Consider the following 24,954-nt stretch of genomic DNA (forward strand, 5'->3'; position numbering starts at 1 on the left):
TTTCATCTTGTTGTAACTAAGTTAAGCGCCCGGTTGCCCCTGGGCCTGGTGCGCTATAGAAATAAATAAAATACAAAAAATACAAATACAAATATTACCCTGTGAAAAAGTAATCCATGAACGAAGGATAGCACAGGGGCAACGCACTGGTCTCGCAGAGCAAGAGGTTTGAATCCCAGATCTGCACTTAGAAACCAAACTCAGGTACGGTATTAGGCGCGGTATTAGGATTGTGAATATTAGCATCTGCCACCTAGAATTGAGGACATTAGCCTGCGCCATATCTAGATAGGATTGGGAATGTTAGCATCTGCCACCTAGAATTGAGGACATTAGCCTGCGCCATATCTAGATAGGATTGGGAATGTTAGCATCCGCCACACTTAGATGGAACTTGAATGTTAGCATGTGCCACACGTAGACGAAACTATGTAGGTCAGCATGTTAAATGTCATATAACCCACTAACCAATATAAGCTCAAACTCTCTGCATACTTATATCACTGAAAAACTCACACAACCACCTCTCGCACCACCTGCACACACTTCACCGCATCACAACACATAAGCTGCACCAACAGCAAACGCGGACTGACACCGAGCCAATACTTGCACCAAAGCTCAGCACCCGGTGTCCACCAAGTTGAAGCTGCCAACAGTACACCACCCCTCTCACTATACCACTCCCTCTTCACCTTACTAACCTTTCCCACCTTCTTGTTTACAGATCCGCCAGAGCGCCTGGCGACCAATTCCGTTGGTGACGGTACGCTATATAAGTAACTTTAACATAACATAACGTAACATAAAAAAAATTAAATAAAGAAAATAAATAAATTATGATATAACTATATAGTTGTGTACTTTGCTTTGTACGTTTTCTTCTGAAAAGTGCTTGAATGAAAATGTGATACAACCAGCTTCATTTGTATAGCAATGATGTACTGATGTTGCTGGTGGGGGTCTGTTACTGCCACACAGAGGTGTAGTTTGTAAGTGAAGTGTGGCAGTTGGGGGGAGGGGGAGCACTATAGTCTTTGGGACATTCTTTACAAAATGTATAATGAACATAGTCTGCTGAGGGAATTAGAACATTCAAAAGGCACGCGGCGAAATGCCACACTCTCTATCGAACGTGTTAAGTGGGAGGACAAACATCCCGAAAATAACATATTGATAAACTCGCGTCCGCTTTCGGAGCCTAGCATCTAGATAACGTATTTCGCGCGCATGCTCTGTCCGTCTCTCTGAGGAACAATGTCGGTCGTATCTCCTCTCTGCGCATGCTCACGTGATTCCCTTCATTGTAAGCAGGCTTTAAGCGCCTGTTTGTGAGGGTGACACTTTTAGCATGGATGTTCTGAGCATGTCCTGCTAATAAGTGTCTTGTGTGCTGCCGGGCAGTCTGATGCTTTCAGACAGGGCAGTCTAATTCATGGCTGATGCAGTCTCGTGATAGCGCTCTATACACTCCTTTTTTCTCTGGTGCCCCCCGACTCTCTTTTCTGCTGATTTAAAGCGCCAAAGGTACATTTTAAATGAAAAATACAGCGCAAATCAGTGTAGAAGTTGTTCCAGCAGCTTTACATGTCGGTGAGTGCCTAGATGCGGATTATTTTATATCAAGAATGCCTTGTTTTGTGGTTTGGTTTCCACGCATGTTAAGTTATCCTCTCCCCTCTTGTGTATGGATGTGGGGGGTGGCAGTCCGCCCTCTCTTTCAGCCTTTCAAATGATTTTGCGTCTGGAAATGTCTTGGAAATGTTCTGGGAATTTGCATAGAATCACTCATGTGATCATGTTTGCTGCACCCACCTCTCCCCACCCCCATTACCTCTGCATGTAATGCCTTTGGGCCTGGAGCGCTATACACATAACTAAAATACAAATGTATATTTACATCTGATGGTGCTTTTTTAGGCGGTCACCTATCTTGAAAACACAATTCTTTTCTTGTCGCAGGTGTGAAGCGTGGCTGTAATGATAAAGCAGACAGTGTCGATTGAGGTGTCGAGAAAACATACAATGAATTGAGAAATCAGTGACCCCCCCACCCTTCCACACCCTACACTTCTCCACACCTTTACTGTGCAAAGCATAGAAGGGTCAGGAATAACCCTTTCGTGTGAACTGCCACTGTTGGTATGCAATCCATTTCCACCTTCAAAATGAAGAGGAAATTGACCACTGAAGAGTAATTCTTGTGGATTTCCTAGAGAAAAAAAAACTTTTCTGGAAATCTGCATCTGTTGCCACCAATGTGGCAGTTTTCTCCTAATTAGGTTTTTCAAGAGATACTGCATGTGGTAAAGGTAATTACTGCATGTGGCATTTAACAACAGAAATGAGCTTATTGGTCATGGTCACCTATGGACTGGAGGCTTTATTACACATCAATTTAAATTGGTTCCAAGTTATAGAAGGCAAATTTTGGAGGCGGATATTGGGCCTTCCCCAATGTATCCCAATGGCGATACTCAGATTGGAATTGGAGCTAACCTCCCTTAAAGCTACCGTACTTAAAAGAAGAGCTGAGATCTACTCTAAGATGACCAACCAACCACTGAATTCTTTACTAAGATCATTGAACCAAGAAATCTCTAGAGAGACGACTCCTTACCATCTAAAAGCTCGTATGGAAAATCTGTACAAGGAGATTGGTTGGATTCCAGCACTGAGGGATGCATGTGACGCATCAAAGAAGGCTCTTTCTAAACAAATAGATCTATGGGACTGGCTCGAGAACTACAATCATCTGAGCAAACTTACAAAGTATACATTTGTACAGTATAGACTATATACTTATCTGAAACCACAGCTATACTTTGACTTGAGTCCCGCCAGTAAACCTAGACGTTTCCTTCTTTTGCTGCGTCTTGACTGTCTACCAGTACTAGCCAATAAGTGGATCGATAGCCATCTACTCTCGCATGAAAGACATTGTCGAATGTGTAAGGACACCTCCACTAATGAAACAGCTATACATCTAACAGCCTGCCCGACCATGTCGAAAACCTATGAACTATGCTATGGGAAAATGGTCCATAAGTTGGAGCACATAGAAGATCCATGGTTCTGGTATAACAGCCTAAACTTTACCTCTATAAAAACTCACATAGCCATGTATAGCATATGGCTGAATATTGAGAAATCTCTGGCAGTTACCATCTAGCCTATTGAACAACTGAATTCCATCATACTCTACCGAACCAGCAGGTTATGCCCTCCATCATACAATCTGTAGAGATCGTTATCATCATCGAGGGTTATTGCTGTACAATGTCCGATCTTCGGAAACTAATTTAAAGTATTTACAGCTACACTAACTGGGGGAAGGGAAGACCCTGATCCCTGTAAATGTAATGAAGCATATTTTCTATAATGCACTATATGGAACTATTAACTGCACTTTTTAATCTTTGCTTTTAGCTATAGTAGCATTATTATGTTATTGTTATATAGATTGATTCTTCATCTATGAAATTTTGTGGCAAGAATTAATAGTTTTCTTTCTTTTTAAATGAGGTCTTTGTCTTCCCAATTCTGCCTGAGTTTCCCTGATTCTGTTTTCTTTTTCTTCTTCTTCTCATAATAATATTTTATTTTTACTTTATTCTTATATCTCTTATCTGCTATCTTCTTTCTATTATCTGTTTAATGTATAATTTGTTTATTATTATGTATATGTATAAAGTGTATATTTAAACTGTTTCACAATATTAAATAAATCAAATCAGAAATGAGCTTAAGTCATAATAAGACCCATGGTCCTATGCTTCTGAGAGTGCTCTTCCTTAATTTTGCAAGCTCTAGCTCTCCATTTCACCTTTTCCTTATGCACATCTTTCACCCATCTTGGGGTGCGAGCACCAGGTCTTTACAAGGGAAAATACCTTGGTGCGCTAAAAAAGAACCCTTTTCAAGCAGCAACTGCTCCTCACTAGGTCCTGGTCCCTTTAATTCACAAGGAAGAAGCTGTAAGTCCTGACTGTCAATATCCTGTCAGTTTCTCTTCTTCATTCGACCTTTCTTCTTCCACTCAAATCCCGGTTCTCATAGTCAGACAAATACACTATTACGACACAGCCACCTAAAGTGCGAAATTAGTCCCCACGGTCAAGCAGTCAGTCCTATGAAATCCTAGGGTGGCACTTGAGAGGCCCCACAAGGAAAACATGAACAGGACAAACAGGCCACAATATTAGCCATGCAATTGCTAATATTTGCATGGCAGTTTATTATTAGTTTGGTTGATTTCTGTAACCAGAAATACCAATGTGTATTTTACTGGACCTCTGCATCAATGTAGCATTTACAGAAATAAATATGTATTATTTTTCTCCCACCCATTTCATTCTCCTTTTGAGAATGGAAATGGGCTGTCTACACTAGTGCATCATATTGGCACTGCACAGTTTTCTAAAAGCACAATTTTGTCTGTTGTGACCTTTATTTATTTATTCGTATTTTTAAAGCACACATCAGCCCAAGGGCATCGTGGCGCTGTTACAGGATATACATTGCTGGTTACAAAGGAATAGGAATACATGGCGGTTACATTAAACAGTTGCATTACAGATTCATTTTAGGGTTACATTGTTTGAATTTACAGATTATTCGGGCCTGGACTGTGCGAAGTACAGTGCAAATTATCGGAAAGGACAAGCAATGGCGTGGTGAGGGTTATGTGAATAGTGTGGCTTTGAGCGATTTGCGAAGGCGAATAAGGAAGGTTCTGCTCTGAGTGCATTCCGGAGGGCAATCCAGAGTTGAGGGGCTATGTGAGGGAAGCCGATGCCGCCGGCACTGGCTCTTTTTATTAGCGGTGCACAGAGTTGGTTAGCAAGGTGGCTTCTGGTGGGGGCAGGCAGAGGAGTTTTTGGATATGTTTTCCGATAGGATGGGACAGAGAGATTGATGCATTTGTTATTTATTTAATATTATTCTTTTGTTCATCATATTGCATAGGTGGGCATCAGAGATGAACCCTATTTGAGTTTTTTATTTTTTTATTTGTGCCACCACTTTTGGAAGGAGGTTAGGTGTTCTGTAGCGATATTGGAAATCCCAATATGACAAGTAGTCACAGCATGTGCCATCCCTATAGAATACTGCATTAGGTAACACCACCAAGCACATACTTAAGTGGGCAGTAAAAACATGCATTATTTGCAAACACTGTTACCACTGAACCTATGACGCCCAGGCTGCTTTGCTGAAGGGAGCACGGAATTGGGTGGTGGAGGGACATTGGTGTGTATGCACACCCTGGATGAGTAGGCATAAGCCAGTCTATTACAAAAGCTTCATCACATCCCCACAGCCTGGGGTGACCAGACCTCCTAGTTTTGCCTGGACTGTCCGACTATTTGCCCCTTGGTCCGTGCTTCAAGTTTTAAAACCCCATCCCGGGATTAGAGTGATGGGTGCGCTATGGCCCTGGTTTTTGCAGGGAACCGATTGACAAATCCCAAAATCGGGTCCGGCCCGGTCTCCTTGCTCCCTTTTCATGACCCAGTTTCCTCCCCCTTGCTCCCTGGCCTCTCTCCTCCAATGAGAGTTCTTTGCCTTTGAACACCCTCTTGTACTTTGCATCGTAACAGGTCACCAGATAAACTGTGGGCCTGCTTCTCTGTCTATTGCCCTCCCGTTTTACTTTCTTTAAATCTGGTTACCTAAGCCCAGCCCCTTCAGCTCAGTTTAACAGAAAAAGGTAGAATGAAGAACTCTTGAACTGACAAACAGAGAGCTGTTATGTATAGGATAAGGCAGTGATACACGGTGCAACACACCTTCCCCTTTGCAACGAAACTACTGCACAGTAAATCAGCAGAATAAACAACATGTCATTTATAAGATCCCTTGCATTATCAGGACAACTTTCTTAGTAAGCGCAATATAGATCAGCTTTGCGTCTCTTTCACTCCACCCTAAAATGCTTGCAGAACGTTTCTACTGTGCATTTCTTCACCGCCACTCAACACAGCCCCCCTTCCTTTCTCTGCTCTTTGCAATATACAGCAACTCTCTCTACATTCCCAAAGGCCCACCTTCCATTCTCAGTGTCAATCTATACGCTGCACTGACTTTCTATTGGGTCACTAGTTAGAAGGCACCATTTGCCACCGAAGGGTTTGGTGCATGTTGTCGATCTGCCACACAAATAGGGAGACTTTAAAAAAAAAAAACATTTTTATGTTGTAATAAGCGCCTTGTGTTTTCTTGACTTCTTCTCACTTTAGCCCTTAAACTTAGCCTTCTTAAATATTAGTGTGAAACTGGATCAGTCTAAGGGGTTTGCTGCAGTAGTGAAGCAAAGAAAGGGTAGTTTTCTCGGTATCCCTTCCAAAAAATATGTATTAGTGTTAGGAGATGTCTCACAAGCTGCGCGCCCCCAAAGGGGGAGCGCAGCTTGTGAGACATCTCCTAACACTAATGCTTAAATATTTATATTCTGGCAAATATTACGCTCATCCAACCTGAATTTCATATGCCAAGAAGTTAAGTTGATCTCAAAAATGTAAAGGGAACCTTTCCCTGTTGTGGGAAAAGTAAGAACATAAGACTGTAGTTTTCAATCCCTTTTACGAAAACTCGTCAGCCATTATATTGGACATCTGCATTGCTTGATTGAATTGAATTGTTTCTTGATTATTAAAAAAAACTCCTTTTTCTAAAAATTGACTCTCTCACATATCTATATATGATCTTCTACAATTCGACCATGGTTAACTATTGAATTTAAGATTCAGAATATGTTTCTAACCGTCTTGTGACGGTAGTCTGTAGTGTGCAGGGGACGGGAGGGTTCCAAACTAGGGCCTTCTTTCTTGTTACTGTTTTACATGTTTTTGATTCTGTGCCAGCGTCATTATACCTCCCCCGCACCTCAAGTAATTACTGTATTATAGGAGTGCACCGATAATCCTGTTTCTTGTTTTAAGCTTCTGCCTAGCTATTGTCTGGTCAATTACTGTAATAGGCTGTAATAATGTTCCGGAAGCACCTCAAAACCTTCCTCTTTGCTTCTGCTTTCTCTCTCCCTCTCCTCTGCTAAATTCTTCACTGAAACTGTACTGAATCTGCAACTGGGCCACTCTCACCGACCTCGGTCCTGGGCCCAGCCACTCTCCACTTGCACTGCCTCCCTGGCAACCCCTGCACTGCGGGACTGTCTCTGTATCCCTACAGCCCCCCCTTCCCAGCACTGGTGTGCACTTACCTTGCACTTGCCACCAGCTGGCCCTATTTATTTATTTTATTCTACTTACCTTGTACTGCACTTTCCCCCTCCCCTTCCCCTTGCACTTTATCCCTTCCCCCTACCCCTGCACTTGCACGATCTAAATGACACCTGGCCTAGTAGGATCGTTGTCTGTCTCCCCTTGTTCCCCCCCCCCGCCTCGTCGCGCCTTGATACACTTGTGTATAGGCGCGTTACAAATGCCATATCATAACATATCAATGACCGCATCTCTGAATCTGAGGAAGACTGTAAAGAGTCCTTTTCTTGGATTTTCTGTAGCACACCTAAGGCCATCCTAGTTTATCATACCAGTGTTGGGACTGAAATTGTCGTGAGAAACGTGCACCTACGAATATGTGTGGTTCTCTTAAATCCCCCACCAGTGCATGTAATTCTTGCAGAGCTTAGCAATATCCCAAGAGTGGCGAAAGGATTTCAGTGTCAAAGGCACAGGAAGGACATCAGAGCAGTTTTGTTTTGCCACCACAAGCATAGTCATTGCAACGATCAGTGGATGAATTGTTCTGCTCATGCCAGTATCTATCTCAATCTTACATGCAGTCTGCAATTAAAGGGCACAAACACCCAGAGCAAGAAGGGTCCACTGGATGGATTTGTTCGTGCACATCGACCAAAGAAGAGATCTACCAGCAATCAAAGCTTATAGCTACATCAACACATGATTTGAAGGGAAAATAATGTATTACAATTACCTGAAAAGGTATATTACTGTAATTTAAATTACATTTTCCATGAAATGTAACGAGTGCAGGGCTAGTGGAACTGGCTGTTTGAAGGTGATGCATTTCTGGCCGCGCGTCCTAGTAAATCGCTCCACACGCATGTCCTCCTGCCAGACTCATGATGATCCCAGCCACACCTTTCTTGCCCACTTAGGGAGGCAGTGAGTTTTACGAACAAGGCAAAGCTCTGTTAGAGAATGCTGACTCGGGATGAGGGCTCGTTTGCGGTTGCCAGCTTTTTCAATGCATTGGCATCGCTGACAGTTGGCGCTGGATTTTTAGCAGGTGGTGCTTTCAGTTTTAAGCAACTGCTGTGTGGTATTGTTACTTGCTGGTGTAATTAAACTGACTTTCCACGTTTGTTTTTCTTTAGTTTTTTGACTAATGTCTTTTATAGGTGCTAAATGTATCCTGATTTGGGGGGACGGGGGAGGGTGCCTTTCCAAGCTGCAGTAAATTGCCTTATTTTTAAATGTTCTGTATGTGAATATAATTTGCACGTCAAAGTTTTTATTTGATACACTACTTTTAAACTTAATCCAGTTACCCACCAACTTAACTTTACTTCGCACAATTATGGGACCATTACACTCTGTATCCCGCCCCCCACCCTTTCTTACGAACCACGTTGCCTCTCAGAATTCAGCGATCAAAATAAGGATGTGTTGATCAGGGCCAAAGAGTAGCTCTTGGCTATCCATAATCGCCCTATAAGCAGGGACTACCTCTGTGGCACCAGGAGTTCGTGCCTGGCAAGTTGCAAATATATCTTCAAAATGTAACCTTTTGTCCATTGTAGACCTATGTGGTTGAAATGTCTTCTCGATGTGTCTGAATGCTCCTTTGATATATGATATAATATAGCATTTATAACGCTCCTATACACAAGTGTTCCAAGGTGCCATGCAGCAAAGGAGGGGGAACAGAGGGAAGACAGAGACAGCAATCCTATTTAGGAAAAGTGTCATTCAGATCGCACAAGTGCAGGGGAAGAGGAAGAGGAAAGGTGTGGAGGGGGATGGGGTCAGTGCTGTACATGAAGTAATAGAATAAATAAAACAATAAGAGAAGTAGGGCCGCCAACTAGTGGCAAGTGCAAGGGTAAGTGCAGACATCAAATGTCAAGTGCTGGTGGGGGACTGTAGGGATACAGAAAACAGTCCCCAAGTGCAGGGGTTGCCATGGAGGCAGGGGTTGCCATGGAGGCAGTGCAGGTGTGTAACTGGCGTGGGGAGGGGACCTGGGCCCAAGATCAGAGGATGGCCAGGTAACCATTACAGTTTCAGCCAGGAGTTCAGCAGGGGAGAGGAGGAGCAAAAGCAGAAGCAAAGAGGAAGGTTTTGAGGTGCTTCTGGAACCAGAGATGGTTCTCCTCAAGTTTCAGAGAGGCAGGGAGGCTGTTCCAGAGGGAGGCCCCAGCCGAAGAAAGAGATCTACCACCAACTTGTTGCTTGGAGAAGCGACTGACCCTGAGGGAGTTGGAGGGGATGAGCGAAGAGCTCGAGAAGGAAGATATTTAGGAATAGAGAGAGTTTGGATATATTAATGTCACATACGTATGTGTCTAGGGCACGGGCTGGCCTGCAGGCTCAACAGAAGCTCCAGGTGGCTGTTGGACTCAAGATAACCAGGTTCCTCATGGCTATAAGCAGGAGCTTAATATCTCCAGAATCCTGGCCACTTCAAAACTTGCTCTGTTTGCACAGGTACTGTATTGCGGGCCAGGCTGTGGATGTGGACCGTCATGCTGCAGTGCGAGGATTAAAGGAGTGTTTCACTTCAAGGGTGTACTCTATGCTCTAAAAAGGATCAAGAGGATAGGCTAAAGGGAGTGTATGCTCTAGCCACACCATGGAGCCACCAACGTTCTGCTACACCGCAGCCCGAGAGTGCCTGGAGAATGTAGATAAGACTCCTGCAGAGCTGCACATGAATACTTTCCTGGACCTCTTGCTTAACTGTTATCCATGATTATTGGTCATCAAGTCACCTTTGCCGGGGTTGTGTTTCGATTTCTCACATTAAGTATGCTGCCCTTATTGCTACCGTTCAGAATTGAGCGCCTCAGAATTGAGCGCTTCGTTTAAAATTCAACAAATACCCAGAACGCTGAGTGAACGCCTTTTGCTAAACAGAACATCCAGTTTATAGCGATTTATTTGTTGTTCTTGGAACCAAATATGTAATTTTGATTTGAGCCTCAATTCCTTAATGTATATAATAAGGAGCTAGCTACATTCGGTGTTTCACCCAACTGCTTTCCATTTTATTTAGTCTAATGGGAATATATCCATCTCAGTTTCTGAAATCCTCTGCACCCAAGCACAATAACCCAGTTAAATTAAAGACCACCCATCGCCCCAACACCTGCTTTCTAAAGGCTAATTTCCAACCTGCAGCCGCACCAAGGGAATGTGCAATGAATTATGTAAATTTAGTATCTGCATATTCCTAATTTAATAGTGCACACATGGTTCCAAATGTACAACTCTGAGCCGCACCCTGCTGTTAGGTCACCCTCCAACAACAAAGCTCAACAAGAACAATGGTAGGAACATCCTGTTTTAGTTCCATGTCATTGCCATGAAGTAATCTACTTTCTGGTAATTTACTTTGTCGAAATTACTTTGAAATTTTACTTTGAAATAGATTTTTTTTATGGGGGGTCTCCTCCCTCCCCCAAAATCCCTCCCCCGCCCCCTTTCACTCCTTAACCCACAAACACATATACATTTCAAAGTATTTTCTAAGTCACTTACACAAAGTAAATTATCATGAAGTAATTTACTTTGTGGAAACACAAGGAGACCCCCGTTCCATAGGTTTTTCAGTGTAATGGGAGTCAGAATTACTGTACGGCGCAAAGGCACAGTAACGGCTATATCAGCATTATGTGGTCAACGTCTTGGCGTGATTCCGTCTGTAGACTTGGGCAGTGGCAACCGTTGGGGCTGATGGGACATACAGCACAACTCCAGAACACATGGCAAAGTCTAGGTAACGACTGGCTTCCTTTGGCTGGAATATAACTTTTCCACTACATGTCCTATACTTTCTCTTCAATGTTCCGTAACAATCTCTTTCATAAGGGCAATTGTTTGACACCTCCTCAGTGCTTCTATACAAACCCCTTTGATGTTAGGTGTGTCCTCTCCTCCGTCTCTTCCTGGTCCACATCTTCTCCTTCATCCTCCCCTTGTGACATTTCCTTTCACCATCTAAATCTCTTTCATATCTGAGTTCTCTACTAATTCCTCGTGTTTAAGCCTTCTCTTTTCAATATCACACTCCTCTCTCCTGCCCACCAGAACTCTCTAGCTTGAGCCACAGTTTATCACTGTCTCTCATGCTTAATGCACACTCATATGTTTTACTGGTTTCACCTACGGAAATACAAGTCTGTGTTGTTGGGATTGACTGGTCTTAATGTGCAACATGAACTCCAACTGTGTGTTTAACTTTTCTCAGCACTGTGGTCTTTCCTTGCAGGTGAAGGGATTGACTGAAGAAGCCGCCATCTTGGAACGTGACTTTGCCTGCACTCCCGCGATGATTTGACCACTCATAGCTGCTCTTTTCTGCTCGCCCACATTTCCCTGAGTGACCTCTGTGAGGCATAGTCTTGCACAACATCACTGGCCCCCACCAGGTAACTGGGAGGGGGTGATTGCTACCGGTTTCACCCTGCATACATCGGCTGCGTAACAATCTGAGTTTTGTTTAACTTTGCAACTTACATTTTAAGTTTTAACTTCTGTCCATCTAATTTACCTATTTTTAAGTGTTGTAATTCACAAGGCTGCAGTTGGACTGTTTCAAAGCATGGGGGCCGGAGTGTGGGGTGGGGGCAGTGCAGTACTTGCATCAGCTTACATTGCTAGATAGCCCTCATTCAGGGATAATATGGGAAGTGGTACAACATACAACATTTCATTTTTTATTTGAATTTTTAAAGCGCTCATACAGCCCGGGGGCATCGAGGTACTGTTACAGAAATATGTCTTAGTTGTGTATTTATAACGCGCTTAATACCCAGAGGTTTCTAAGCGCAGACCGAACCTGTGTTGCTTCGTGTCATCTTGTTGCCAAGGCGAGCTCGTTGCTGCTGAGCTATCCGCCCGCGACCAAAATGTGGTCATGCAAAGAATTTGTGAGGGTTTACGAATTAATACAAATGCCGATATGAATAAATATGGGGAGTCGTCCAGAGGTTGCAATTAGAGCAAGGTATTTACACATGTTATAGATGCAGTATTGCGAGGAGCCCAAAGATAGGAGAAAGGAGCATTATTCAAGTAGTATATTGAACAAAGTACACTCAAAATGCGGCACAAATAAATATGCACGATATAAGCAAGTAAAATAATAAGCACATTAAATAATTCAAGAAATTAACAGATTTGGAAAATACTTACAAGGATGAGAAGCTTGAGGAAGAAAGCTTAGGGTGGCAGTTATGGAAAATGTATTTGCATAAATTGCAGGAACCATGTTGGTGGTTGCAATTTAAAGCGGGTATTTTTACTATATGTATTTACGTTATTATATTCTTAGAATAAAAGCAGTTGTGCTATGCCAACCTCATACATGCATGCAAACATCTAGGGCAGTCTTGGTACTTTATCCGGATTTACGATGTCTGTGGGCAACAAAGAGGCTCCGCCCATCTCCATTGCAGCCATCCGCATATATTCACGCACTGCACACACCCATTAACGTACACCCATACACCCACCTGCACACTCCTGGCAGGAGACTTCTGAACCATTCCACATGCAGTTTTCATTTTGCCCTTTTGGTTTCCTGCAGCTCAAAACTAAGGTAAGGCATGTTCTGTTCCCCGTCCTCCATAATATCCCGGTTTATTTTTAATGGGTGTGTGCAGTGGGTGAATATATGCGGATGGCTGGAATGGAGATGGGCGGAGCCTCTTCGTTGCCCGCAGCGTTCTTTATCCGGATAAAGTACCAAGACTGCCCTGGATGTTTGCATTTATTCATGTTAGAAATACACATATGCACTAAATAAAATACATAGATATAATGTAATGATAACTAATACAATATTTAACATAAATAAAACCTTAATTTAATGCATTAAATATAAACAACATGATGATAAATATAGAGATAACATTTTAATGAATATGATAAACATATATGAAGCATCATTAATAAATGCATGTATTAAATAACATGATCTACATACATGTATATATGTTTTTATTTATCATATGTATTAATTTGATGTATGTATATTAAATATATCATATATACAATTATATAATGTACATTCTAAACATGTATCGTATGTATAATGCATAATATGAAATCTAGCAAAGCTATAAATGATATGTATTTTTATTTATCATTTGTTAGTTAATTTATTATATTAACTATATAAATAGAAGTGCATTATACATTTTGATAAAAAGTATGACATATTAGTATATGTCCCCATGGTAAAACATTAGATTATTATATAAGTATAGATATGGAGTTCTGCAGGGAAGCAATAATATGCATTATATAGATATTGTAATGTCATCTACTTAGCACATTATAAGATGCATATAGTAATGCTTTTCTTCAGAACTTTGCACAGTCCTTTCAATCATTCCAAGAAGTACGTGGAGGCGAATCTCTGCAGCTCTGCATAGCCGAAGCTCCTGCCTCCTGAATTTCTATTTCCTCGATTGAGGAGGGCTGGCTGGACAGGTCTCTAATGCCACATGTCACCTGTTAGATGTAAGAGTTTTTTTGGCAATTCCATATTTTGTTCTATAGTCAATAGTATTTGTTAAAAGACATTTTTGACTTTAATAGAGTGGACAAGTAAAGGTTTTTTGTTTTGCTATTGGTTCATGAGCACAGATTAAAAACAATGTATGCAGTCTCGGGTTCTCAGTCACCTAGCCTCAATAACCTCTCTTCACTCGCAGGTGCAAAATCTCCTCTCTTTAATCCCACATCCTCAAACTCCTGCTTCATTCTCAGATTCTCAATCTCCTCTCTTTAAACCTATGCCCTCAATCTCCTCTCCAACGCAATGGCCTCAATCACCTCTTCTCTATTCCAGGAAACGTATCTCCCCCTCCGCAATCCTAGGTCCACAATTTGTTTTCCTAATTTGCTGGTCCTCAATCTTAGTTCTTCAATATCTCCTCCTCAATCCCAGGTCACAAATCTTCCCTCCTCAATCTCAGTACCACAATCTACCCTCCTCGATCATAGGTCTCCAATCTCCCCTCCTCAATCGAAAGCCCCCAATCCCACACCCTCCCTCCCAGATCACTATTCTCTCCTCCTGAATCCCATATCTCTACTTCCTCTTCTAGATCAAAGATCTCTATTCTCCTTGCCTAAATCCCAGTTCCTCAATAACCTCTCCGATGACCTATCCTCAATACCTGTTTTAATAATTGCATATCATTGTAGACTATGCCAGAAATCTTTGGGCTTGTTTTAGTTCCCACTGCTGCGATTTTATTCCTGTTATTTTCCAGATACATCAAAGCTTGGAGGTGTATGGGCAATCCATACTGAAAAGCTAATCATATAAAAAGCAGCACATGAAATATAAAAATAATTTTATTTTGCACCTTAGTTTATACAAACTTTTGTTACAAAAAACCAAATTCCTATGAATAATTTCATCACTATTTCACTCATCTCCACAATAGTTGATCGTTAAACAACCCCTTTTGTCTATGCCCGTGAGAGGATTCTGCAGACAATTTGATCTTAACATCATACTAGACAGATGTCCAAGTAATCAACTACTGCGCAAGTTAGAAGAACTTTATGCCCACTCAATATCGTTAACCACCACTCTTCCTTATTTTTATTTAACGGAGCATACGTTTGCAAATACTGTGTTCTTCGATCTCTCAGAACAGTGCATTCCACGATCACATGTCTCGTCAACTCCACTGCTACTTTGCAGTGTCTAGATTTGTCATCTTTCGTCTCTTTATCATGTTTTAAGAAAAGCATTTCTTTATTTTTCCATGCATTTAGTCTCAGCTTCATGAATTTATCACGGTGGTATATTGAGGGAAATTGTTTCAATTAGGATGGTAATTTATCTAGGCCATTTGCTGTTACACCTAGATCCAATAATTTAGATCACTTAAAATAACACTCAATGTTCCAAGCACATGAAATATATAGGACCCTGCACAGATCTAATGTGAGGGTCTTCCCAGGGTGTGAATCCTATCCTGAGAAAGGCTGGGCACCAATGTATTTTCTATTTCTAGCTAATAATGAGGAATTCATTGCCTCATCAGAGTCGTTAAGCATAAAGGTTTGAGTCCCAGAGGGGAAAACACAATCAATTTTTTATACCTTCAGATTGGATGAATAATTCCATAAGTGAAAATTCACTATTGTGTTTACTGCAAAAGTTGTTCTATAAGACTAGTTTTGTATGAGGCCCCCAAGTAAGACACCTCCTTCATTGCATGTTTGCTAAGCCAAGGGTACCAGTGCTTGGCAGATGATAGATAGGTGGAGAGCCTTTACATACCAGTTATTGTGGGTTCTGTTCCAAATGGTGAAAAGCTACTCACCGTCTTAACCCGTAAGTCTTTGAGGGAGAGAGGAATGGCCTCACCAACACACTTCTCATCTAGTGTGACTGCACTACACTTCACTAGGCTTCACTAATGGACTAAATAACATTGTACTACCCCATTTTGATATATAGCACTTAATGCAGCGATAATGTGGCAGAAACAAAGATGGTTTCTGTGGGGCACACAATTTTCTGATGGGCACATTAATGATTTGCTGTTTCTGTGCTCTTGGTGGCCTAGCATGAAGTATCGGAATGGTGCATGTGTCCTGAATCATAACTGCTTGGAAATCCTGTGGCTTACCCAATTTGTCCTGCAAAATGCACCATCTCAACCATAACACCTCTGAACTCTCTTACAGGGGTTTCACACTTATTTTCCTCATTCACTCACACCGATTTGTGGCAAATATTAGTCCCCAATAAACATATTGCCCACCCACAATCTCCATTTTATTTCTAAGCCCAACATATGGTCTGTGAAAGATACCTTTTGGATCCAAGCTGGCCCATCCCTGCCTTTGACACACCTGATAAATATAGTTCTCTGGGATAATCCTTTTTCTGCCCGCCGATACCCCCTTCTAGACTCTTTAGCTCAGAGAATATCCTTTCTAGTTTTCCTTTTCCAGAAGCACCACTGGCAGTCTTCATTCTGGGGAATGCAGCATGTGGCCTTGATGTCTCCTTCCTAGACTCACCGCCACTGGTTTGCCATCTTGGGGGGTCAGCAAGCGTTCTGCTTCCTCTGGGAATGGTTCTGAGCCCTTCGCCGATGAGTTATCCTGACTGGGAGCCTAATTCTCCATTCTCTAAAAGGGACCTCCTCTCTCTGCTCGGACTCCAGCATACCTGCATTTCATCTGCTTCTCAAAATTCTCTTTCACACCTGCCAGTGTCTCTGATGTCTTCAACCCAGGCTCACAGCGATGCAAAGCCAGCACTTTTAGGTGTCGCGAGTCGGTCTTCATCAGCAGCCTGTAGCCCCTCTAACAGAAATGCTCTCACACAAAGATACACACACACACACACATGCAGCTAGTCTCCTCTCAATTCAGCAGCTCTGATTGACCATTTCTGAGCCGTTCACACATATGTGGCGTGCTGTGCCCGTTCACACATATGCAGCGTGCTGAGCCCACAATCTCCTATCACACGCCTTGACACTCTCCTCCCTGATGGCTACAAGATCCGCTGCGCTCCCACATCCAACCGTTCTGAAGAGGGTGTATCCCTGATCTTCCCTGAGTGGATTCCTGTCTCTGTCATTCCTACGCAGGCCTATTCCTTCGAATGCCTTGTCTGTAGGCTCTCTCTCTCTCCTGGCCATTCCCTTACTGTGGCTACCATCTATCGGCCACCTGGTCACATATCTGCCTTCCTCTCTGAGTGGGCTGACCTCTCCTCTTCCCTCCTGGTCTCAACCACTCAACTCTTCCATCTTGGAGTCTTCGACATCCACCTGGATGCTTCCTGTCCTTCCACTGGACTCTTTCTTGACATCTGCGACTCTCTCTCTCACTCCCTATTCTCCCCTCTGGCCCGACTCACTCTGCAGAGCACACTCTGGATGTTATGATCTCTTCAGACCTTCCCCTTTCGATCCCTCTCACCACTCCTCTCTCCTGCAGTGATCAATTACTTATTTCCTCCCATTTTGACCTCTCTAACCCTCAGGCCAAGCCAACTCCAGCACTGGCACCTACCTTCTCAGTTATCCGACCCATGAAGCGTGTGTCAGTTGAGGCTTTTGTCGCCACTTTCTCCCCCACCGGCTGACTCACACCCTGACACAGCCCTTTCCATGCTCTACTCAGCTATATCTGATACTCTAGATGTTCTTGCCCCTGCCATGAGGATCCGCTTGAAGCCCAAAACCAAGTGCAACTCTTGGTATGACTCAGACCTCGTCACCTGTAAAAAGCAACTGCAGGGTGGCTGAGAGGAAATGGCGTGCTTCCGGTACATCCTCTGACAGACTGGCCTGCCGCCTGCTCCAAAGGCAATGCCAACTCTCTGTCCTCACCAAGAAGAGATCCCACATCCAAGCCTGCGTCTTCATGGCATCTAACAACTCGGCACACTCTTTAAACTCTGTAAGGAGCTGGCCAATCCTGCTGCAGTCTCTACCTCTCCTGTCCCCTCCCAGGCCCTTTGCACGGTCCTGGCTTCTCATTTCATCTCTAAAACCCAGGACATCCTGTCCTCACTCTCTTCCTCTCCCTCTCCTCCTTCTACTTCCTGCTCTTCCTCTGGACCTTCTTTGGCTACCTCTCTCCCTCATTCTCTGCCTTTCCCCTATTCTCCCCAGACAAGGTTTCTAGACAAGTCTGATCTATGAAAGTCTCATCAAACCAGGTTCACCCCTGTTCCTCCAAAACCATCAAGGACTACGTTGACACCCTGGCTCCTGCTCTGGCTGATTGCTGTAACTACTCCTTCGCCACTGGAGTCTTCACCTCCCCCCTGAAGCACTCCCTTGTGCACCCTCTTCTTAAAAAAAACCTCTGCCGCCCCTTGTTGCCCGGCTAACTATCGTCCAATCTCCATCATTCCTTTCCTGGGCAAACTCCTGGAAAAGCTGGCCCTCTCATAGCTTAATCTTCGCACTGAAATGGTTGGTTGTCTCCATGACCATCAGTCTGGCTTCAGAGCTGCCAGAAGCACGGAAACTGCTCTCCTGAACATCTGCGAAGACCTGCTCTCCAAACTTGATTCCAGCACCCCCTGTGTCATCATCCTACTTGATCTCTCTTCTACCTTTGACACGGTCAACCATGCCATACTGCATCTCCATGATAACCTGGGTATCACCAAACAGGCCCTGCCTTGGCTGATCTCCTTCCTCTCTGCTCGACCCTCCCAGGTCCAACTTGGGTCCTTCCTCTCCTCTATCTCTATCTCTACCTGTGGTGTTCCCCAGAGGTCTAACCTCTCTCCCTGGCTGTTCAACCAATACCTGGCATTTCTTGCCCACCGCATTGCCGCTCTCTGCCCCAACTTTAAATGCTATGCGGATAACACTCAACCCACCTGCAGGCTCCCTTCCCCCACCTCTTCTCCTTCTGAACGCCATCCAGGAGTGGTGCACCACCAATGATGTGCCAGTAAGACCGAGATTCTCCTCATGGGCACACCTTCTCCCTCCTTTCCTGTAATTCTCTGGCTGGCCTCTCTTGGCCCTCTTCCTGCTCCCACCTGTGAGACTAAAAACCTCATGGTCATCTTTGACTCCACACTTTCCTTCTCTCCTCACATCTCTGACATCTCTAAGAAGTCACACTACCATCTGCACCTCCTCAGAGGTATTCTCCCTTTCCTCTCCTTTCCCCATAAACTCACTGTCTCCAGAGCTCTGGTTCTCTCTCGGCTGGACTACTCCATCAGCCTCTTTCTAAATCTGCCTGCCTCTACTCTCCGCCCTCTTCAACTCATCCAAAACAGAACTGCAAGACTTGTCCTTGGCCTCAAGCCCAGGGATCATATCTCTCCAGGACTGAAATCTCTGCACTGGCTCCCAGTGGCTGCGAGGATTCAGTTCAAAACCCTCTGCATTGTCCACAAGGCCTTCTGGAACCTGGGACCTCAATACTTTCAACTCTCTCTTCCTAAATATCTTCCCTCTCGAGTTCTTCGTGCATCCACCTCCAACTCCCTCAGGGTCAGTCGTTTCTCCAAACAGCAAGTTGGTGGTAGATCTCTTTCTTGCTGGGACCTCCCTGCCTCTCTGAAACTTGATGAGAACCATCTCCGGTTCCGGAAGCACGTCAAGACCTTCCTCTTTGCTTCGGCTTTCTCTCCTCCCCTCCTCTGCTGATCTCCTGGCTGAATCTGAAACTGCACTGGTTACCGGGCTACCCTCTGATCTTGGGCCCAGGTCCCCTCCCCACCAGTTACAAATCTGCACTGCCCCCCTGCCAAGCCCTGCACTCAGGGACTGTTCTGGATCCCTACAGCCCCTACTAGCACTTGTCACCTGATGTCGGCACTTACCCTTGCACTTGGCACCAGCTGGCTGCACTTTTATTTATTGTCTTTATTTATCTTACTGTTGTCCTATGTACTGCACTGTCCCCTCCCCTTTCCCCCTGCACGTTGCCCCTTCAACCCCCCCTTCCCCTGCACTTGTGCATTTTCAATGTCACCTGGCCTAGTAGGATCGCCGTCTCTGTCCTTCCACTGTTTCCCCTCCCTTGCCTCGTCGTGCCTTGAAACACTTGTGTATAGGCGCATTATAAATGCCATATCATGTCATATCATATATCAATTGCACTTATCTAGCGCTAGCAGGGGCTACACTTCTCTGCCTTATTGGTAAGGATGCTGACTGAGGCTAATCCTACACCATACATTCGAACCAGAGCCCAGGCTTCATAATATGGACCATCCACAAGCCTCTTATCCAACATACATGCAGGGATTGCACTCACTCTCCAGGAAACGCTTAGTAATATGGGCAGCGGGCAGGGATTTCATACCCCCAGATTGGATTGCACTCCAGGATTTCCCACTCCCAGACATGGGTATATCACAGGATTTCACTTTCCCAGGCAGAGGTGTTTTACATACCTTTGTACAGGCCCAGAGATTGTTTTGGTATGGACATTTGGACACTGAGTCAGCAATTATGCTCCCATGTACTTCTTCCAGCCAGGGTTTATATTCTCATTTTCCTTCTCCTAGTTCTGGGTGTGCTATGGGATTATGCCCTCCCAGAAAAGGATTATACTCCGGATTGATTTTTCCCACCTTGCTGATATGGCCTGGATTTCCCCCTCTCAGCGCAAGATTAGTGACCCATTGTGCCAGACTATACCAAATCCCATCCCCTCTCCATCCCAGATTTGGACTTTCATTTGGTCAGCATTATTGATCCAAATCATTCCACCTTCAAAATGCTCCATGCATTGTTTACTCTCCATTCTCACTATCAAGGCTCCTATCAAGGCTCCAAGAACAGCCAGTGTTGATCCCACAGAAACACAACTGATATAAACCCCTGACAATAGCAAGTAAGAAATGTTAGGTATATGGTTCCCTACCCTTAGCGGCCCTGTAAAGTGCAATGCAATAAGAATCAATCATGCAGCACAGCTCGGAATACAATTCAGGAAATACTTAGCATCCTGTGTTCACCAGCTTTATCCTGGGAGCACTAGGATCTCATGTCAAACCTTTCCTGTTTTGGGCACAGCCAGAATAATAATGGCATTAATAAATAATGTTATTGTGCAGTACTTCATTCCAGGTTCCTCCAGCTTCTGAGTGTTGAATTAGCAGGAGGATATTATGACTTCATTTTATAGTATTCACTTATTGACCTTGGAAGGATGAAAGGTTATGTTGGCTCTTCCTTCAGATTTGAACTTGCACATTTCAGACTCCCCCGAGGTTAGAGACCAGTGATTTACTCATCAGCAATCCACCATAAAACATCAACATCCTTTGCATCTGCCCCCACAGAGTGCAGTGGCTGGTCCCACCTTCCTGGCCAGAGCATCTGGACTAGTGGGGCTTGTAAGGAACTCATGGCGGCAACAGTAAAGACAGACACAAGTGATCACAGTTCAAGGATGTTTATTAAACTGTATACATGGGTGAGGAAAAACTCCTAATCTAAACCTAAATCTAAGATGGGAGCAAGCTACACCATCAAATAATAATAAGACAGCCGTAGTGGCGTCCTGTCAGATAGAATTCCGGTCAGATAGCACAGCGTGTATTGCGCTCACTTTGACATCCGTGCAGAGCCTGCTGCCACAGGTTTGAATCCCGGCAGGGTCAAACTCAGCCTTTCATCCTTCTGAGGTCGATAAATGAGCACCACACACCGTGGGAAATAAGCAGCGCTCAGATACCTGAGGGTTCGTAGCACTATATAAATGCACAAACAAACAAACAAAAAGGGCCTATACTAACAAAAACCTATTGCCAATCTTTACCGCTAAGTTACAAAATGGTGTGGGATAATGTTCACCAGAAAAGGAAGTCACATAATGATAAGTCGGGGCCTTCTTTGGCCAAGTCTCTTTTACACCAAGTCTCTTGCCTCAGAGGGCCTGATGTGATATAAACAACAAAACAAAAGTTCCTTTCAGTAATCTTCCTGTTGGGTGATTTCCCATTACCCATGGATCCACCTCAACCAGACTCCGATCCTTTTTCAGCATTGGCCTCCCACAGTCAGGTTCACCACGGCCTTTCGTTCAAAATATCAGCAACTTGCAACATTCAAGAGTCTCAGTGTCTTTTTAAACAACTGTTCATTGTGGACATCCCTCAGCCGGGTTGACACTTGTCGACACAATGTTTACGGGGTGTTACGTTTTGCTCTCATTTGTGGGCAACCCCCTGCCGGGTTCACATTTGCCAATTTGACACAGTACACTTAGTTGTAACACCTTGCGGGATGCCCTTCCCTTAGCTTTTTCCAGCCCCCAGTCAGCCTTTCTCTTTAGCCCCCAGTCAGGCTTCACACATTTACTGTTCGCACAGCGTTTCCCTCAGCCAGGTGCACACGCCTGTTATCAATGTCAAAACTTTGGTAATGGGTTAAGGACTTACGATTGTACAAGGGATTTTGGCTCGACACTTGTGTGACTACCTTAACTCTCTATGCTGGCCTTTCCTATGGTCTCTTGGTACTATAATGTTCACAAGAAAAGGGGACCAGTCAGAGTCTTTCGAATGAGCGCCCATGTGGTGCTGGACCACTCTGCAGCTGGTCTTTCCCAGGGCTTTAAACGTTCAGTAGCACACAAGTTCTTTGTTCATATCATGTTGCTGTTTGCAACCTTCACTCAACCCGGTCCTGTTTGCTATTGGTGCTCCTTCTGACTCACCGGCTGTGCTGAACTACTTGTTGTTTCTTGTCTTGGAGTAAAGGGCAGTACCACGATAACAAGTGCGTCTCCCTGCCTTGGTTATCAGTGCGGTAGGGTAACGTGCACCGTTGACATCTTTTACACCACACATCAGCTGTAGTTCCCAGTCTTATGATTCCTTTTACTGACTTTGTGGGTCTGGGTCGAAAAGGGCAAGGGTACTTCCCTTTATTGTTGTCCTTTCCGGTCTTGCCGCCTTTCTTCTCCGTTTGAACTCCCGTCCTGGAATAGCTCTCGTGCTCTGCCTTTTATCTCTGTGGGGAAGGGAAAGGGCTGTCAGGTGTGTGTAGTTATTGTCAATTGCCTGACTCTGCCTGGCCCTAGTGTTGGGACATGTCAGGTAAACGGCTATGGTGTTATTCCGTTGTCTTTCACAGTGTAGGAAAGTGTTTGTGTCGGAAAGGAGGGTAGAACTTCTAAGTATCCTACGTGGTAGGATGGGTAAAAGGTGTTATAAGGAAGGGGGTACCGCGTCTCACCCATCAATGTCCCATTTCCTCTCCCCAAAGAACCTCCCCACCCCCATCCAGGTGATCCTTCCCCACTGATCCACTCCCAGGAACTGGATCCAATAGCGATGGCCATATCCTGGCCATCTGGATGACAGATCTCCGGTGACTAGCGGGTGAGACACCTTCAGGTTTCTCACAGACTCCACTGATGTGCCCCCTGTATTCTGGAGGTTGTATAGCCAATTTCAACATTGGTTTATAGAGTTGTATTAAAAGTTTTTACAGTGTGGGTGGCACTGACGTCACAAACTGTCCTAAAACAAGTTCCTCCTTGATTTATTTTTCCATCTTCCTCTCCATTCACCTCTCGATAAGGAGATTGATCCCATAGCACATCTTTCAAGGTGTCTTTTAGGGCTGCAGGTAGACATCGCTGAGATGTTGCAGATGAAATACAGAATTACACCATAACCAGAATAGAATGCTTTCTTGGAAGTGTCATACGCAGTCCAGCCATCGGCATTGAGGACTTGATACGGTGCCCGTAGTTCGATGTTGAGAGATGGGGCAACACAATGCAGCCAACTCCTTCCTTCCCATCAGGTGGCCATAGTGATTGTCTCAAAGATTTGGAAGAACGCTTCAGGGTCTTCGACCTCCACATATTTCTGTGGAATGGAGACTTGTGGTACAGGAGGTCGAACTGTGGCTGAACCAAGGGAGCTATCTGTCCTAGTACTAATTTGGCCATTAGGTTGTTGGTGTTGGGCTTTCTCCTTCTGCCTATGTTTTCTAAGACTAATGTTTGTGGACCAGTCAGCACCTTGCTGGGAGACAATAGCCACTGTACCATGGGTGGTGTGATATGGACTGGTTACTACTTCTTTGAATTAGTGTGACCACTTTCTCTGGTGGAATCAGTCAGAGAGGTGATATCAATGTCTGCATGGATATGTTTGCAGTGGATTTGGTCTGGTTGGTGCCTCCTTCCTTTCAATCTGAGTCTTGGTGTCCAGGATTAGTTATGGCTCTCTGGTTCGTAGAGGCTATCCAAATCTTCTCCATCAATTAGTAGGATGACTCATAGACCTTCCCTTCAGATCTTGAGGAGGTCCGTGAAAACCTTTCCAATACATAGTGTTGCATCATCATCCTCAATCCTTAGGTTATGGATCCCACAGTCTGGAGAGCTTTCTTGAGTCTGTTGGTGGGGGCAGGTAGGACAAGATCAACTTAGGTGAACTATCTGGGTTCCAGTCTGAGGATATTTAGTGGGGGACAACATTTCTTCTGGTCTTCGGCTGGATGGGTGAGGTCTCCAGGATGAAAGGTCTTGGGTTTGGTGTCTAGATCGGGCAGCCAGTATAAGCCTTCTCAAACCCACTTCTGGCACCACCTTTCACGTAGGAGAATGCATGGATCACGAAGGATGCTAACACCATATAGTTTGTTCACTGGCTAATAGGGAACATTTCCTACAAAAGAAAGCATAGCAAGAAAAAACAAAATGCTACAGCTGGTCTTCTCCAGGTGAGAGTCTTTACTGCCAGGTGAGGCTGCCAGGCTTCCTCGCCTCTGTCATTATAGTCCTATTCCTTGAAGTTCTCAGGAGGTTGTACCACCTCCTTCTGCTCTTGCAATGCAGGTCAGATGGTTCCGAAACCCTCTTCTTTGGTTATCTCTAGGTGTAAGCTTTCGTGTTCCCGTACCCATTGACTACTGTTGTTGACACAGTTCCTGAACAGCAAAGTGGTTCAGGGAAAACCAGGGAGTGTTGTCTGGGTCAGGGTGACCAAACCTTGGAGACCTTACCTGTCTCTCTTTGCTGACTGTACTCCCATCCATTCGCCCTTATCAAATGTCTAAAAATATTGGGTGTGTGCGTCTGTCACATTTCTCCTTATTTTCAACTCCTCTCCAGCTCCTTTTTCTCAGACCCATACAACAGCAAGAAGAGACAGTATGTCACCGGAGAACTTGGTCTGAAGGTTTGATTTATTTGATTAATGTTATTGTTTAAAGCGCAAACCTACCTCTGGAGCAGAGGAGCA

General features: G+C 44.3%; 1 pseudogene; it reads left to right on the forward strand.

The window, feature by feature from the left end:
* Window positions 1–1,305: 1,305 nt before the first annotated feature.
* Window positions 1,306–24,954, forward strand: part of LOC138515389 (zinc finger protein 850-like) — a 160,960-nt pseudogene continuing 137,311 nt past the window's right edge.

The sequence above is a fragment of the Ambystoma mexicanum genome, chromosome 6q, assembly GCF_040938575.1.
Source record: "Ambystoma mexicanum isolate Mex_15411 chromosome 6q, UKY_AmexF1_1, whole genome shotgun sequence".
Taxonomy (NCBI): Eukaryota; Metazoa; Chordata; class Amphibia; order Caudata; family Ambystomatidae; genus Ambystoma; species Ambystoma mexicanum.